Here is an 18,853-nt window from a genome sequence, read left to right on the forward strand (position 1 = left end):
ATCCACCTACCTGTTGTAAAAAATAATAAAATAAACACCTTTTCTTTTGTCAGGTTTAAATCCACGTCTGGCTCTCTTTATTGTCAGACTCCCGGGTACACAGAGGTATTTTGTTTTAAATGAACACAGGTCTGCAGAATCCCACCTCCGCCACATTCCTCCTCTTCCCTCCCCTGTTCCTTTGTCTTCCCAACAATACCGACTCTGGCATTTTGATCGCACCTTCAAGGTCTGCGATGCCCGAGCTCAAGTTGAAAGCCGCAGGAGAAAGGAACTCCAATTAGGGTTTTTTTTTATTTTTTATTATGTATTGTCAAATTGAATAAAAGAACCACAGTGTCTTTAGAGAAAAGGACAACATCTGTGCCTGCTCGTGAGCTCCCCGGAGGTAAGGACTTATAAGCAATTTTGACAAGTGTTTGACAATTTCCACCCACTCTATAGGAATTCTAATGAAAATATTGATACGAAAATCATTCAAGCGGTGTGAGCAGCTCTCTGCTTCCCATTAGTTGTGATTCATCATGTACCAGCTTCCTGTTTACTAACCGTTTTTCTGCTGGGAGGCTTGAGATTCCCAAACAGAAGTCAATTATACTAAAGAACGGATTATATTTTGGCTAATGTTTTGAAATAGAAACAAAATTTTCATAAAATGCATAATGCGTGTTTTTTGAGTTATACTGCAGGCAGCCACCAGGGGGCGATCTACCGTTATGTCGTCCATCTTTATATTTACAGTCTTTGGTGTTACTGGACGTCCATTATGAAAGTCATTGGACAGTAAACATCATCTTTTCAGACTTCCAATCTTGTCTCTTCAGAAATGCTCTCGAAGCATCTTTTCTTATGACGCCTAGGGACGGAGAAAGATAACAGGCTGTAGAAGTCTGAGCTAATCAGTGTTACTCCGCTCCGTCCTGGATGTTCACTACAAGGTATAGCCTGGAAATCTGACAGAGCCAATCACCACCAAAAGGGCCAGACGTACCCCCCAGAACCTCCCCCCCGTCCGTCCAGGCACCTCATCATCTCACACTCAAAGCCCCTCTCCTCCGCCCTCACACACATCTGTACGTTTTGTGAGTGGTGCATCCCTTGAACTGAATTTTTTTTTTTAAGTAAACATTTAAGGCATAATCAACTGCAATGTGCAATGTTTTGCTGGCGACACTGTGGATTTGTTTTACCTTAAAAGATTGCTAAAAACAATAAGACTTTTTTCTTTGTGCAAAAGCTGCTATAGGAATCGAGTGAGAGTTTATTGATCTTCATGGGCAGATTAGGCTTCTGTAACAGACTGAGGAGGAGGGTTCTACAGGGAATAGGTGGACGGCTTCAGTGTTCAGACAGTGTTGCATGGGGGGCAGTCAACTTTTGCATTGTCATCCCACAATCAAACACTTAAAGGCTCATATTTTTAATTTTGGATTATAACTTGAAAAGGTTGACATGCTCCAATGTTCAGCCTGTCTGAAATGCTGAGTTTTAGTTACTGTCTCTTTAAGGCACCTCCCTCCCGATATTTTGTGTTTTATTATAATTTTTTCAAATGCATGTTAAAGATTTGCAAAATTGAAGACACTAGAGGAAAGGGGAAACTGCAAAAGCAAAATATGTCTCGTTTAATTTGCAAATTTAATCAAGCCGAATCAATGATTTAATTAATCAACGCATAGAAAAGGAATCAGAGACCCTTGTTGATTCTCAACCAATCATTCATTTCCCAAGCAAAAAGCTGGAAAATGATGTGGTTGGTTGCAGCTTCTCAAATATGAGGATTTGCTGCTTTTCTTTTATTCTTACCTCGCAGTAAATTGAATATATATATGGGTTTCAGACTGCTGAGGCACCTGTTCAACAACAACAACAGATCGTGTTAGCTCACTGCTACACTGCGCGAGGTGGGCCTAATGAAATCTTTGGGTCACAATCGCCGTCAGACTGTTTTATGTCCGTTTGAAGCGGGTCAGGCTGTGAGATGAACGTGTTACGTGTCCAAGGAGCGGTGCCACGGCAAGATGCAGGTTAAAGCTCAGCAGCGACGAAGACGGAGCGCTCATCGGTTCTTCGTCTTCCAGATTGCATCTTGTTATCTTGGTTTCAAACGGAGAACTCCGACAAGTACTTTAACAGAGCACATTCATAACTGTTGGAAGAACATTTACAGTGTGAACTTCTAACAGGAGTCCATCAACAAGCAACCTACAGCTCCACTTTATCACCCGTCCATAAGGGATTTGGGACAATTAGAGCGATATAGTGCGATTTACAGCAATAAACTGTACTTAAAAAGGGTCTGAAGACATTTGACAGGTGTTCCTGATAACATTAACAAAAGGAATTCGCTGCCTTCAAATCGGATGGAGGTGATGGTTACGACCGCAGACTTTATATAAAAAGGAACGCAGTCGCCGGGTTCGGAAAATGAAGCCAATGAGGGCGACTCCACTGCTTGTTATCATAGATGTCTATGAGAAAACAACTAAATGTCTCACTTGATTTATGATGTCAGTAAACATTTTCCTGAGGATTATTTGTACATTATGGTCCATTTAGAGTCTTAGATACATTGGAGTGTGGCTACAATGTGATTGACATCTAGTGCCGTCCAATCGGTGCATGGTTGCAGCTGTAGCTGGGCGCGTACTGGACGAGCTATCCGATCTACACCTGGTTGCAAAAAAAGAAGATGGCGCTGGTCAAAATGTGAAACTCGAGGCTTCAGAAACAGCAGCTCATGAACCAATGGGTGACGTCACGGTGGGGATGTGGGAATCCGGTAAACGGTCTGCCAGAGCTATTGCGATATTGATTTTGAACTTACCGCACAAATCGGTAAAGCCATTGATACCACTGCGTTAACCGCCATGAAAAGACATTTTTTGTATTGGTATAGTTTAAAACAGACTCACAAACCCATGATGGAATAACAACATGTTGTGAATGATGAAACGACAGGAAAAAATAATTTCATTTGCAAAATTCAACTATAACTATATATTTTTTTTAATTTTTGGAAGAGCAAGGTTAGTTTCTGTGTTGTGTTGATTTTTTATCACTTCTGTGATTCTCTTTGAAATCCCTGGAGAAAAGTTCTGTTCTTCGACAAAGTTTCCTTTTCAAGAAATGTCTCTTTGAATTTTACTCCACAATCCGAAGGTAGGTTTTTTTTCACCCACCTGAATCTACATTTTCTAAGATGAAGATTTCCGAACCACACACACACACAAAAAAAGGGAAGGCGATATCTCATCAGAGTGTAACTTCCTTCCAGCTTCTCGTGTTGGTGAGGACTTGAAATGAGGAGTCATCACTTCTACTACTCGCGGGTCAGGGTAAGAATGAAGGTTTTTGGTTAATGCTCTGGGTATTCACGAGGTGTTATTCAAGCATTGAGGAATGTTCACATATTTAAGCTGTAATGATTTTTGGCTCCTTAAAGGAAAAACAATCTCATAGACAATAATCATGACAGTTGCTTTTAGCTTCTCAACAGGTTTGTTATTTGGGTACGTTCATGGAGGAATGAACCTGACCACGTTTTTTCTATTTCAGTCGTGTTTCCTGAAGCAAACAGAACACGAGGAGACCAAAAGGAAGAGTTTATCTCGCTCTTCTGTAAACGTCTATAACAAATACTTTGTTTGTCGTTTTTCCTCACTTTCCACTTTCTGGGGAGTTTCGTTTTAACGCGCGAGACGAGACAAGCTCGGTACCAGGTACCTTCTTTTGTTTGTTACACAGAAATACTGTTATTATTATCATTATGTCGCTACACTAAATTGCACCACAGGCAGGTCACAGTTCTCCCGTGGATTTGTTCGTTAAGCCTCACGGTTTCCTCCGCTTATTATTATTCACCCCCTCTTCCACAACTGTGGGGGAAAAAAGGTCCCTGCAGACTTTCCTTTTTGCTTTTCATGTCAAAGCTATCTGACTGATAGTAGGAAATGTCAGCCGAATCCAAAAGTATAAAAAAAAAAAGAATAACCCAACAAGCTGATTATTCCTTTCTGTGAAAGGTCACTTGTGACATCATATCTGGAGAGTGTGAGATAAATGTGTACAACTTTTGGGTGAACCCAGCCGGCACCGAGTCGGTCACGTGCGTCCGCCTCCGCTCAGCCGCTTGCACGTTTTTCATTTGTTTATGGAAAAGATTCTATGGGTTTCTGATAATTTTGTTTTGTGGGCCTCCACGGCGAGCGTGCTCAGTTGTGGTCCGACGTCGTTGTGTGTACTCGCACCGTGAAATCTTGATGTCTCCATCATGCCGGTTGTGCGCCCTGCAGTCATTTTGTTTTCTTCCACAGGTGACCGCCTTTGTTCACTCATACAAGCAGTGGAAAGTGTGCGAAGATTGCTTTTTATGGATTTCATTCTCAGCGCTCTGGCTGCTCCTCACAGAAAGAAAAAACATGGCAGACGATTTCACATTGTGCATCGGAGCAACGTCTCTTTAAAAAGGTTTCTCCTCAGATGGAAATTTGAAGTTTTTCTAATGTGGGCAGGAAAATGAGTGCACGTTGTAGGTAAAATGAAGCACAATGTAAGACCTGGATGAAAACAGTACTCACACTGGTGGTGTTTCATGTGACTCCCTGCTGAGGGAGGGGCACACATTCCCATTCTCTCTCTCTCTCTCCCAGTGAACGCAGCGCAGCACGCACTTCCTCTTGCCTAATGATGCAAATTATTAAAATGATTTCCCTCCACAACCTGTTTCATGTGTTTCCTTCCAGAAATAATTGAGGAATCTTTTTATGTTTTTCAATTAGCGTCTCCCGGAAAAGTGTTGCAGGGCATCACAATAAGAGGCGCTTTTATATTTTTTTCCCCCTGTCAATCTTCTACAATAGAAAGAAGAGAAGTGAGTTTACAAATAACTACTGAAAGAAAAAATACTTTTTTCTGTGTGTGCCTTTCTCTGGGAGTAATTACAGTGAATACCGGCACAAGTACAACAGTAGAACTGTTGATGTTTTCAGGACATTTTCTGCTGCACTCACGCACCAAATCTATTTACAATAATTACACGCATTTGAATGTGATTTTTCCTAAACCAAAAGCCGCTCGAATCAAGTGTCTCCTGTTTCATCGCTAAAGTAGAAAAGTGACACTGAACAAATGTCCTGTGATTTGTCCTGAAAGAAAACGCCTCCTCTCTGCCTGTCTGCACGCTCGGTACGCTGCATCACTCCCTCAATTAGCCAAATTACATTTGTCGTACAGTGGTTATAAAATATGTGGAAAAACCACCACAAAACCTAAAGAAATGTTTTTAAATATCTTGGAGAATCCAAGAGATGAGCAGAAACGTGTATGAGAGAAGCTGAAATTAATGATGAATGAAAGTTGTTTACATTATATTGGAAAAAAATGGTTCAACAAGGAGCTCATAATCAAAATAGGCATTTTCTAATCCTCAAACTAATAAATCCAGCTCTTGTTTGTATAGAACAGCCTCCTATGAAGTCTGTCGGGACAAAGTGTCGGATACATTTATATAACATATTTTAAATTACACAGGATCAGATGATGAAAAAAATGACACGAGAAGACTAACATGCTAATTACTGGGATTAAGTGCAAATATCAGGTCTCGTTGATTTATTGATAACATTTGGGAAGGACTAACACGTGCATTGAAAAAACAGTATGTGGGGCTGTAATTAAATGGGGGAAAATCCCACAATAACTCAGCTGGGAGTAAAATTCATAACCCACACATGTAATATTAAAAATCAACCTCCAGAGAAATACATCAGATATGAATGTATGGGCCTTTTTTCCTCTCCAGTTCCCATTTGGTGAGAAATAAACTGGCCCTCCCGACTCCTGCAGTGTCCTGATGGGGGGCGCAAACTAGGCTAACCTTCCTGGCCGTGTCCCCTGGGAGGAAGTGGCAGAGGTACAGAACCTAATTGCCCTCCCCAGTACGTATACAACACACGCGCACACACACACACACACACACACACACACACACACACACACACACACACTCTTACACACAACCCAAAGGCTCTCCAGGGTTCTGTCTCAAGCCGAGCCAAAAACCCAAGCTGGGGTAATCCCGAGGGAGCTCAACTCTACCACCGGCTCTCCCCCGGAATCGTGTTGGGTCAGGAAATCCAAAGCGAAGCTGCTGCACCACTAAAGGGAGGGTGGGGGTTGTTTTGTTCACAGTCCTGCACAGTAGTACTGTCCCTGTGGAGACAGTTAGGATGGCAGAGGGAGCGACTCGGACACGAGGGGTGTTTTTGTGACTTTTTTTTTCCGTGTCGAGGCCCCAGCTGAGCCTGGCCATCTGTGAGTATACTCTATACCACTGTCGCAGCACACAAACACACACACACACACACACTTAAAGGCCACGTTTCGTCGGCTGTGATTACGGCACGTAAGAGAAGTGGAAGCCAAACAATCAACCGGGGGAGACGTTTTCCGTCATCACTCTGAGCGTCCTGGAAGCACAACAATCAATTCCAGCCTAATCCGACAAAAACGCTGCGGTCGACTAATCAGGAGCGAGGGGCCGCGAGGTTCTGCCATGAATCATGTGAACACAGGCTCTTCAGTAGCCTACTGAACTGTGGTTAGAAGGAGGTGTATAGAAAGAGTCATGAGAAAAGTGTTTCTGACTTTGAACAGTGTCAAGGACATTGTCAACAAACTACCGACAGCGTCCAAGAAGAAAACCATTGTTCTCCAGATTAAACTTTGCCAAAGAACACAAGAGAAGAGAAGCCTGATGGTAACTGGCAGCACGTTGCTCAGATGAAACCTAAAAACAAATGTGTTTGGACCAGACTGAGTCCAGCGCGGACCGGGCCAGCACCAACACAGTGACGGCAAAGCGCCGACCGTGAGCGTACTTGATGTGCAGAGTTGTACTAGGACAAAAAAAATAAATGATCAGGCCTGACACATTGGCCCAGACTTGGTCAAAGTGTCTTGAACAACACTAAAGTCATGTAATGATAAATACCAGTGGCATTTGACAAAATGTGATGAATCCACTGCGATTAATCCTGAAACAAGCGACGGCCGGTGTGAGGGAAACAGAGAGAGGAAGTGGACATGATTAATGATTGATCGGATCATTGTTGTTTTCATAGACTAAGTGCCATTAACGAAACTCACCAGGCCCAAAAGGATCTAGGTGAACTCTTCTGACTGTTAATGTAAAACAAAATTGTAGGTGACATAAAATGTCAGAGCCACATTAGCAGATAGTTTTAGTCCCGGGAAAACAAAAGAGAGCTAGCTTGCTAGCCGCTGTTTTCCAAAATGTAAGCTAGCAAAATGTGATAGCTAACTACTGTGACCTCCCCTACAGGGTAACATTGACGTAGCTAGCTAGCATGTGTAGCCTGTCTTCATCAACAGTAAAAAGCTAGCCAAAAAGATTTGGCAATATCTTTCTTTTTTTAATCTCACCATCTATTTCAGCAATTTTATTTTAATGCTGTTCACTGAAGGAACTACAGAGTCCAAAAGGGGGAGAGGTTTATGGTTGTGATTGAGCCAGGTGTATGTAAAGATGGACGACATGACAGCTTCACAAAAAGGAAGCCAAAACATCTCGATCGACCCCTGTTAGTTTAGGTAGTTCACTCTCCAAAAATGTCACCGGCGCAAGATGGCAGCGCCTATATGTGGGAAAATATTTATAGTGGGACAAAGGGAAGAAGTGAATATCAATTATTAAAAAGAATTATTGGCCAATCCAGCTGTTTCATGGGTTGGTCAAACAAACAAAACAGCAGGTCAGAAAACAAAAACAAAAAAACACAGCTGTCTCTTGACCCACCGGAAAAAAACGCCCGGTCTTCCAGATGGCCCGTCATATGGGGAGAGCAAACGCTGATGGCATTTTCCGATGCAAATTAGTTTACCCAAATTCTGGAAGACAAGATTACTCCCAGCGTCAACACGTTTGGCAGGAGAGCATCTTTCCAACGTAATGATCTAGATTATATATATATATACATGGAATTATCCTTGAAACGACCAATTATACAGCACAGATACAAGACCTGATAATTCTTGTACGGTGCAAACTTCCCACCGGCATCCAAATTTGCATGAATCAATCAACTTACATTCTTACTGGGTGTGCAGATATGATTTAGCATCATTAAATATTTACATCCAATATGCACATATAATCTGTGAACTGACAGAGTGGCCTTATAACATCTCATTTCCCATCCCCACTCCCGCACGAAAGCAACCAAAGGTCAACATCTGCTCTCACCAGTTTTGGAAAAAAACCCTGGGAGGCCGAGGATGACGGGGAATCGGAATCTCGTTTCTCATTTTATCGTCTCTGTTTGGTGAATGAGTGGAAATTGGTCCAGGTGATAATGATGCAGGGGTGCATGAGCAGTAAATGTGTTACTGTGAGAGCTACAGCTCAAACGTGTCTGCACATATACAGCATCACTCAGCTTTCAATCCTGTGAGCATCAATGAATGTGGGGGAGATGGTAAGAAGAGAGTTACACTGTGTTATAGGATGAAATCAGACAACCCAGTTCCAAAACAGCGCAGCCTGATACGGAGTCATTTTAGCCTTTCACCAAAACATAAATACAATATTTCCCCGATAAGCGATGAGTTTTCACGGTGGGAACAATATATAACAAAACATCCACAGAAAAACTCTCTCAGACAAATTCAGTAGCTGCAGTCAAATTCATTTTGTACGCTTTAGCTGTGTCAGTGCTCAGTATAAATGTTGTTGAACGGGGTAAACCTGGCGGTAAGCACACAGGGCTGCGGTCCAATAGTTTATTTCGCTTAAGGAGGTTCCAAACTGAGTTGGTGAAAAGTGCTAAGGAAAAGGATCCTCAATGCTTCCTATCATTCGCGCTAATAACGCGATGGGAAACTCACACAAAGCGGTTGTGCTAACTGGGGCTAAAGTTATTGTCCGACTTCCTCGATCACTTTCTGCCAATCCCTCTCCTTCTTGGCCCGATCACGAAAAAATGGCAAATGGCAACTCGAGTCGGGCTGCACACGCAAGCGACGATTGTTTTATCCTCTGTTTCTGATACAATGACGGAACGACTGACGACGGTGACGGAGGGAGGATCTCAATGCTAATTGGCGTCAACACGTTACGCAAATATTACGCTTGATTTCAAGTATTTCCACTCGAGCGACTGGCGTCTTTGCATCATTCCCGTCGCGCCATGTGCGCCGCCTGACACCAGTGACACGAAGTTTGCGTCTAGTCGCGTCTTTGCATTGACTCTGTACGTAATCTTCTTGCACGAATAATTCATGTCACGTCCGGTGTGAATGCACCAGAACACTGTGTTAAAAAAAGGTTAATATGGTTCAGGGGATGAGTCCATGCAAAATGCTCAGAATTATGTGTTACGTGGATTTGTTTGCACGTTCGTAGGCAGCAGTTTCCTTGGGTTCTAGCTCTTTAAATTCTAGATGCAAAAGGAAAACCGACAGGTAAAAGATCTGTAGTCAAGTCTCCTCCTGTGAATTACAATGATGAGATGAAGGTTGTCTTTTTTTTTTCTTTCCCCCCTCCATCTGCTGCTGCTGGCTGTTAGTACAACATTTATTCCGATAAAAATTTCAGATATTGGATTTGATTTGCATCCCCCCCCATGTGCACAGCATGTATGGATCGCTCTGCACGACATCTCACATTTCACACATCTCATCGCTGCAGAGGAGAGAGACGGTCCCCGCGGTGATGCACCGCAGCGTCTGCCAGGGGTCCGCACGCTCGCCTCGTATAAATAAATACTAAACACACTGAAGCACAAACACACACATGCGCTCAGTCATGCTGAAATACTTGGAGCAGACTGACAGAATTTGGCTGAAAAAAAAAGGGGGCAATCCAGCGTATTGGCTTGTTGACTGACAGGTTGTTGCACATCAGTTTTTTTTTTTTGCGAGATAGCAGCTGTAGGATTGGGTCATGATCAAACCCACGAAAAAACTTCAGCTCGTATCGCATCAAGTCGTCGAATTTTATCTGATTCTCCTCCGAAAACCGTCACCTCCGGGACGTCACAGAACTCCTCCGTCCCTCCTCTGCTTTCTCAGGGTACAAGTGAGCAGCTCTCCATCCAAATTATTCATCAAGTCAAGACTCGACAATCTGCTGCCGCAAAAAAAACAACAACCTGGGAGCTGAGAGAATGGTAACTAAGTGTCGAGGAGGAAGCTTGGTGGAGCCCCATTCTCTCTCCAGTCCTCTGCTGGTTCAAGATGCCGAAAAACACATCAATCTTGCGTGTTGCTGTTGACAGATTTCGGACACCTGCTCCACGAGATTCGGTTTGTCATTTGAATAATTTGTGCCATTGCCGTTTCACAGCCGGACCCGTATCGACAGTTTACAGCAGATGCGTGGACCCTTGCGGCGGTGCCTTGTTTGGTATTTCAAACTATGACAAACTTTATGTGACACTTTGTGTGTTTGCAGCACAACAATGATCCGATTCTGAAAAGTACGAGGCCCAGCAAACCTGATTTTTACACATACGATGCCCTGGTCGCTCAATATTTTATATTCCTTTAAAGTTTGTGGCCTTGACTCTCACTTCACATCTCTAATTTCAATTTTCCTTTTATTATTTATTTTACAAACTGGTAATATAATTAGTGTTTTTGTTTCTGCAGGATTGGCCCTTGCACTTCTTAAACTCTTCTACGTTTGTCGTCATTGTTCATCGGCACTCTTATTCATTATTTTTCTTAATGTTCGGGCCATAAGATCATTTGCACAGTGCTCCAACTCTTTATTTATATGCAGTTTGACAGGTACAATAATATTGGTGCAATATTCACTGCCACAAGAAGTGGCAGTAGCATTTCAGACCAGAACAAGAGCACTGAGAGCGCGCAGACCTCCACCGAGGCTGAGTGGAAGAAACAAAGGCTTAATCGGCCATGTTTAAAGTAACCGTGTGGAGTATCAACGGAAAAAATTTATAAAAACAACAAAAATCAAGCTAGCTGCTGTGCAGACAGGTAAATAGACCTATCACGTCTCTTCCACAGGCTGGTGCTCCCGTCAGTGTCCGAGCTCCTTTTGGTGTTTGGTGTCATGAGTTGATGCGGAAACGGACGACGCGCATGGCCCGAAGAACGCAAAATTCATGTCTTTTGCATCACTCGCTTGAGTTATGAAAAATGAGCGTTGAGATCCTCCCTACGTCAACGATGTCCGCGTCCGACAGAGAACTTGTTTCCTCGCATGAATGATCCGGCGGCCAAGCACACGCCAGCGACGCAACGCTTTGCGCCTAGCAGCTAGTTAGCATGGCTAGCATTGTTAGAATAGCCTTGCCGTGCTAGCTGTAGCCCATAATACTGTATAAAAATAAAGGATAGCTGCCGTGTCGCCTGGTGAGGTAGATGACAGGTGTGCGCAGTGTTGTGAAAAGACGTCCCATTTCGGAAAGAGTCTGTTGTGTGTGTGTGTGTGTGTGTGTGTGTGTGTGTGTGTGTGTGTGTGTCTACTTTTAGTCTGCCAGACTGGAAGCGAAAGCCCTCTGAGGCCGTGCAGAGCCGGGTCTGACAGGTCCAGTCCAGAGATGCTTCTTACAGTAACAAGGAGCTGAATCATGAATCCGACAGGCAGGACCAGCAGCCTGTACTCATGTCCATCACCGAGGCAAGTGGCAGTTTGCATGACCGCCGTCCAAAGGCCACTGTCAAAACCGCTGGCGAGTCACCAAACAGAGAAAAGTGTCACGAGGAGGAGCTACAGCTGACAATTAGGAAGCTGTCGTTGTCATTCACTCCCGGTTCTTTTACAGAACCAGTATTATCTTCCTTCACCGGGTTTCTCTCATTATCTGGTATTGAAGCTTCACAGAGATTTCACCCAACTGTCTTTTCTCACTAGTGATTTGTGCCACCAACCACATCGCGCTCAGGGCATCTGGTTTGTGTCCCCATGTCCCCCCCCCGTGTGACTTCCAGGAAACTGTGGCCGACACGAGAAAATAAAATGAAAATAAAAAATAAAGGGGAATACGCTGCGATGCGATTTTGCTTCTTGTGCATCTGCATTAAAATCAAACAAAAAGAGAATTTGAATGAGCAGCTCCGACGATATTGGATTTTTTTGTCGTTTTTAACATGAATGAAATGGAAATGATGCAACCGTGGACTGAAATGTTGCCTTTCAGGAAATTCTGTTTCAACTGCTTTCGAATTGCTAATGTCTGGGGATGTTGCATCACCGGCACAGACTTTACAATGGAGTCCATTTAAAAAAACAAGAGTTTTGAGAGAGAGAGAGAGAGAGAGAGAGAGAGAGAGAGAGAGAGAGAGAGATTTTCATTACAATATTTACTCTAGACGTTTCAGACGTACGCGTCCTGTGAACATGAGGTTCAGTCGACACTGAAGCTTTACCAGCAGATGCATGGAGCAGCCAACATCAGGTTTTCTCACGTCAATCGAAGACGTGCAGATTTAACAGGTGTTACTTTTGCTCGTCGACGTGCAACAATCTGTTTCATGATTATCTCCATTTTTGGAAATTTTGGCTGGCTCTTTATACCCATAAAGCTCTGATTGGCCTATTGGATCACATGACACATGTACACCCCAGTCAGGCAATGCTAACTTTTTTCAAGTTGTTGTGTCATGATTCAACTGATGATGAAGGATTTTGTCTCCATCTTATTGGTTGCAAAAGTTAAAGCACTACTACACTATACGATGACATCATTCCTACCATATGATCATAAACGATTTTTTTCCATCTATATAGGCTTTAGGTCCCGTCTAGAGGATGCAGAGATATCTTTAAAATTAATTTTTGAACAATGTAATTTTCAAATTTCATTATGACTTCTTTGTGAAGATTGAAAAATAATTTTCGTTTTAGATCGCCTCACAATTATTCGCAAGTTATCTTGGAAACGTTTGTTTTTCTGACCATATTTTCATCAACCAAGACTTTTGACCAATTGTTTCCATCTGGATAAAAAAATCACAAATACACAGTTTCACTTTTTGTTTAAACAGACTCAGCAATTTCCTCCAGGAGCTGATCACTGTAGCTTTTACCGAAACGTCACTCCATCGGGAGGAAATTCTACATTTGTGGGCAAATATTTAAAGCAGCGATGGAGGAGGATTACTCCACATTTGATGCTTGTTAGTTTTTCTGCCAGCAGGACGTTGTGTGTGTAGGATTAAGTCAAAATAAACTGCAGAGTGTGTGTGTGTGTGGATGGTGATGTAGGAACACGTCACCAAGGGCAACAGTGTCTCACTGATGTGTGTGTTTTGACAACAATGGAGCTTAATGTTCTTTTCATTTGTTTACAATACAGAAATAAATAAAGTTTTAAGTTGTTTTTTTTACCTATATGTGTGAGTAAACCAACTTATAATATTTAAATGAAACAAAATCTTGAAATTAAAAATATGTTGTACAAACCTGTTATCAGGAAAAGTCTGGAGCAACATTTTTTGATATTTTGCGTTCCCACTTACTGCCCCCCTCCGGGAAATGTCTGACGTACGAACTTCTGAAAGCAGCGTACCACTATTAGAAAAGAAATAGAATAAAATGGTTGTGAAATTAAAATTTCTATGGAAAAAACATATCGTGTTGGATACAGAAAACAGGTGTGTTGAAGAAAAAAAATCTGCAACAGTTTGGGAAAGATATATACGAGAGACTCTAACATGATCTGTCTTTTATTATATGATTTCCTGAAGCTTCCTGTTTCTGCTCCTTTGACAAGTTCTTATCAGCTTCATCCTCGTTTTACCTTAATACTTTCTGACTTCATCTTTTATTGCCTATCTACCCACCTACCTTACCTCTCTCTGTCTAGGTCTCACCTTCGTCTCAGCCCCATGTCTGTGTGGGTTTTACCACGCTGCTCTAATTGTTTGCTCATCTCACCGTGTAGGCACGGCCGCCTTGTTATCCCGCCACAAACGATGTGATTTATAGGTTTTGGGAGCGAGACATGCAAAACTTTCTCATCTCCTGGGGATAAACCAAAGAAATCCATCACACACACACACACACACTCGCTCTGAGTGTGTGTGGGCCAATCCAGATCCTGAAAACTATTTTCTCCAGGGACCATCACGGGAGCAGTATCACTCTTCATATCGAGCTGCTGTGGCTTTTTTTTTCCCCTTCTTCTTTTTACCAAATACTCGATAATTCATGTGCAGATGCTGAAAAAATACAGTGTCTCGACCGGCTGAATGATCATTTCGCGTCTATGACCAGCGCTACTTTGTTGATGCCACGTGAAGTAATTTGCCGTGATGCAGATGGCCTCCTTGTTAACATAATCACGTTGGCCCTCATGGGAACAGCAGGAAATCATAAAGCTGAGGAGATAATTCCCACCAAGACTTGATAGTAATTGTTCTTCTTCTTCTTCAAAAGATTCATGTTTTTTTAATGATATTCCGCTTCTTGGAGGAGAAACAGCTGGAAACATCCCACTGGACTCAGACGTAGATTATAATTTTAATTTAAAGATAACCCACTTTAGACAGGCTTTGGGGAAATTACACCATTCCATTTTTTGGGAAAAAACTCTTAACTTTAACCTGGCAGACAGGTGTGTGACATCAAGACGACGTTCCATCCAGCTGTGAGCCGCAGTTTGACTTCCACAGGGTCGATACTTCACAGTTTGGCTGACAGATTATTTATATTTACTCTCGCGAGAAAACACAACCCGAGAATATCCGCCCGTTCCCTATCAAGTGACGTCGGGAGGATCTCAGTGCTAATTGGCTAATATTTCAAAGTAGTAGTTAAGGAGGCAGGCTGGTTAACTTCAAATCCAAAAGTCCAAAAGAACAAAGGGAGGGGAGACACATTAGAGCAGGTGAAGACAATGACAGGAGCAGGAATCAGGACAAAGACAGGAAGTGAACTCGGCAGCGACGCACATGGTAAATCATTTCAATCATATTTTTAAACTAAAAGTCCACAAAGATTAAACAAAAGTTCTTACCAAGGAAAGACTCATGACATACTTAGTTCTTACTGTAAAAGTACAAAAGTCTAAATATTTGCACTTTATTCCCTGAAAATTTTTACGAAAATTCAACGAGTTCTTCCAACACGGCCGCCCCCTTCACTGGGTTCAGTGGAAATCAGTTCAATTGGGGGGTTTTTTGCGTAATCCTGCCAATAAACAAACTGGCGGCGGTGAAAACACCACCTCCTCGGCGGAGGCAACGACAGCCGACACCGGCTACGTGCGGAGACTCTGATTGCGTTTCTACGGAGAAACTTTTCTGTAATTGGCCGTAATCACTTGGCACTCAAAGTCTGAATCACAATTAGAGACTTGACAGGTAATTAGGACTTTAAAGTGCACTTGGACTTTTTTTCCTTCATAGACTCGACTAAGCTTGACACCACAGAGACTTTGACTTTGATTTGCTGACGCAGCTTCACCAGACACCGGCCGACGAACCAGCAGCCTGCAGGGGACACGTTTCCCAATGACTCAATATCTTCGATTACCTTCAATCACATCTATTTAAGGACAACTCATCAATAATTACCCCCGTGGTAAATATTTACATATTCATCACAAGGCCGACATATTTCTTGTTTTACCCATGATCATATCGTGAGCCAATTTTCGTATATATGGTGTGTGCATGTAGATGTGGATGTGCCTGTGTGTGTGTGTGTGTGTGTGTGTGTGTGTGTGTGTGTGTGTGTGTGTGTGCAGCAGTCGTAACTTTAACGGGGCAGGGCGTCCCTGACTGCACATACATCATGGATGTTAGAGCGTAATGTTTTATTCCCCGCTTCAAACCGTCTGTGTTGATGAAATCCAATGAAGAGCCGGGACCGCGGAGTTAATAGACTATCACTCCCCCTAAGAAGAACTGATTGTACCGTTTCGGGAGGGTCACATACACAGTGAGAGGGGTCGAGGACAAAAAAGAAAAACTGTAATGGAGCGAAAGAGAGTATTTTGAGTCCTGTGGGTTAATTCGGTGCCTTTCAAGCCACAATTGCTGTGTGTAAGCATTCATGAGCCACGATGGAGAGAGGGATGGAGGGAGGGAGGGAGGGAGGGAGGGGAATGGACGGAGGGACGGCACAGCGCTCAGACGCGAGAGGGAGAGCTGGAGAGGAGCTCGTCCACGACGCTCTGAGCAGGTAGAGCGAGCACAGAGCGACACAGGGAGAGCGAGAGACTGAGAGGGAGGGAGGGAGCGAGGGAGGGAGTCTATCTTTTCACCTGAAGATTACTTTGTCTCACACTGAGCGCAGGAAGGAGCAGCGAGGAGGAAGGAGCTGAGTGGATCGGGAGGTGCTAGCTCTTGCCCTCTGGTCTGTTTTTCTTCTTCATCTTCTTCTGCACGGGAGGTCAGCTGGACTTTGCAGCAGAAACTCTGACGTGCCAGCTTCTACTTCATATCTGCCGCAGAGAAAAGACGAAAAAGTGAGAAAACTGGCTGCAAAGGAAGAAGTTTCACTGAAGATCTTCTAATAAACGGTAGGATTTGGGTTTTTATTGGTCTAATATTTCTGTGCTAATGTCACCTCATGTGCTTGTAACTGAACGTACCTGCATGTGGATTAATATATAATCATCACCATCATATTTTGGATTTATCGCACATAATGACGAGAGCAAACTGTTTCTAAAAAACGAGGTAAGTCCTGAAATGCGTCCCGCCTGCATCTGTGCATCTGTGCGGTCATGAATGTAGTTTATTGACTTTGGCGAGCGGCAGGAAGGTGCTCTTGTTTTATTACACTGAGCCACATGTGGTGACAACGCGGTGAAGTTGTGAACAGAGCGGTGGAGAGAGAGAGAAAAACGCAAAGTTCGCTGAGCTCAGAGAGAAAAATCTGAAGGATAGATGAGGAGGAGATGAAAAGTGATCGGAAGACGGGACGACAATAAGTCGGGGGGGTGTGAAGAAAGAAACATGAGTGTGTGGAGGAGAGTTGGACTGAGAAAGAGGGACGGAGAGAAGGAGGGATGGAGGACTGGAGTGGCGGGGGGCTCACTGGCAGCCAACTCAGTAACCAAGGCAGCTGACATGAGGGAGAGCCAACGGGGGGACAGTGGGATTTCTATTTTTCACCCTCGCCGAGATACGCCAGCGCTCTGCCAAGTCCCCTGCGCCTCATCCCCCCACGGATAAAGATTTCATTGTGCGCCGCTGTGACCGAATTCATTAAGCATCTACATGTACTCTTCCCCCGTTCACACTCTACCCTGCTCAAACTCCCCCCGGCTGATACTCACTCTGCCCGTCTGCTCCGTCCCTCTCTCGCTTTCATTCCGACTCTCAATTGGCCCCGTAAGCGGCTCAACTCGTGTTGCATCAACAGTTGTACTTTCCGCAAAGCTCTGCGGTGAATAATAAAACACACACTGTACTGATTCCTCGGGGAGGATCGCTATCACAAAGGGAGCAATTTTGTGCAAGAATGTCCCCCGACACGAAACTTTATCAACCTTGCTGGGATGTGTTAGGATGCCACATGGGGGCGTCGCTCTAGACCATGTAATAGACGACTAGTTAGGGACTTTGTTGGCATCGAGGGAATTTAAAGCAAGAAAAGGGACTAAATCTTGTCGTTATTTCACTGAAATGCTGTAAACATGTAAGAAAATTAAATTTTTTCATGACGGACTTTACCGCCAGGGAGCTGCAACAACATTCAGTTATTTCTTATTAACAATTACTTATATTACTAATTACTAATAAATGGCTACAGGGTTGATGGTTCTGACAAAGGTTGACATTTAGCAAGCATCTCCACAGTTAGCCCTCATCTCCGAGGAGTTTTTTGCCTTTTTTCATTTATTGTTTAGATTAACTATGCCACAACATTACCACTTTGGTTTAGTCTCAAAACAGCTGGAGAGAGAATGAATGTAGCATATTTTTTTAAGCTAGCCGATACGTCCAAATTACTGCTAATTTTGCTCCGTTTCTGCCTAATTTGTAAATAGACAGCTAACGAACAAGTTGGTCAAATCAATTTATGAAGCAGCTTGTTTCTTCTGCCCCCTAATGGCCATACAAATCTGTTATTGCAGTTTTAACCAAAACTCTGGTCCGACCCTTTCAACCTGACAAAGATCCAACAGAGATCGGCATGTTTTCTTTTTAAATTAATTTGTGTCTCGTGGTCAGCGTGTGGCTATAATTAGTTTCATTGATGTTTCTTCCGCTTACAATCAAAATTACACCACTATAGCTCAAATGCTACTTAGCTTATGCTAATGTGTTCGAAATGTCTTAACCTATCATGAGACAAACGAGTAAAAATGAAGCATAAATCTGATGCATTTTCCAATCGTCTACTATAACCGATAATAATTCTCTACCTTGAATAGCATTAAACAAAATGCTACTTAGCTAACAGGTACACGAACGGGTCTAAACGTAACTTTATATTTATCTCTTCTTTAATCATTTTTAATATTGCCAATGTCAAAAAAGTTTCAGGGGTGTCAGTCATATGCAAAGATCTTTTGAGTTACAGTGACAAAAAGTCCAACTTTGGCAAAACCCAGTGGTAGTATCCAGTAAATTCAGCTTGGTAGACAGCTATGCAGACATTTAAGTGAAGGTATGAAGCTTCAAAACTTTTAATCATATTACAAAAAATTTTGTAAACTTGCATCGGTAGAACCACAATAAAATTACTTGTGACGTAACAGGATTTTAAAATTCTTAAAACAACGACAGTGGGTCATAGTGAGTTACGGAGAACCATTATAGTAGAAAAGGGAATGACTTAAGTCAGAGAATGTAGATTCAAATTATTTTCATATGTATTCACTGGATATATGGGGCATTAGTCTTT

At 42.9% G+C, this 18,853-nt stretch overlaps 2 protein-coding genes across 5 annotated transcripts in view; one reads left to right on the forward strand and one right to left on the reverse strand.

Annotated features, from left to right (window-relative positions):
• drosha (drosha ribonuclease III) overlaps positions 1–18,853 on the reverse strand; it is a 184,386-nt gene that overhangs the window by 142,939 nt on the left and 22,594 nt on the right. For all 3 annotated transcript variants that reach the window (XM_035618640.2, XM_047329704.1, XM_047329705.1), the window contains exon 4: positions 16,260–16,439. The gene's annotated coding sequence lies outside the window, so the exon portion shown is untranslated. The remainder of the gene's footprint in view (positions 1–16,259; positions 16,440–18,853) is intronic.
• LOC118290899 (cadherin-20-like) overlaps positions 16,254–18,853 on the forward strand; it is a 59,878-nt gene continuing 57,278 nt past the window's right edge. For both annotated transcript variants that reach the window (XM_035618643.2, XM_035618644.2), the window contains exon 1: positions 16,254–16,517. The gene's annotated coding sequence lies outside the window, so the exon portion shown is untranslated. The remainder of the gene's footprint in view (positions 16,518–18,853) is intronic.

Source organism: Scophthalmus maximus, chromosome 21 (genome assembly GCF_022379125.1).
Source record: "Scophthalmus maximus strain ysfricsl-2021 chromosome 21, ASM2237912v1, whole genome shotgun sequence".
Taxonomy (NCBI): domain Eukaryota; kingdom Metazoa; phylum Chordata; class Actinopteri; order Pleuronectiformes; family Scophthalmidae; genus Scophthalmus; species Scophthalmus maximus.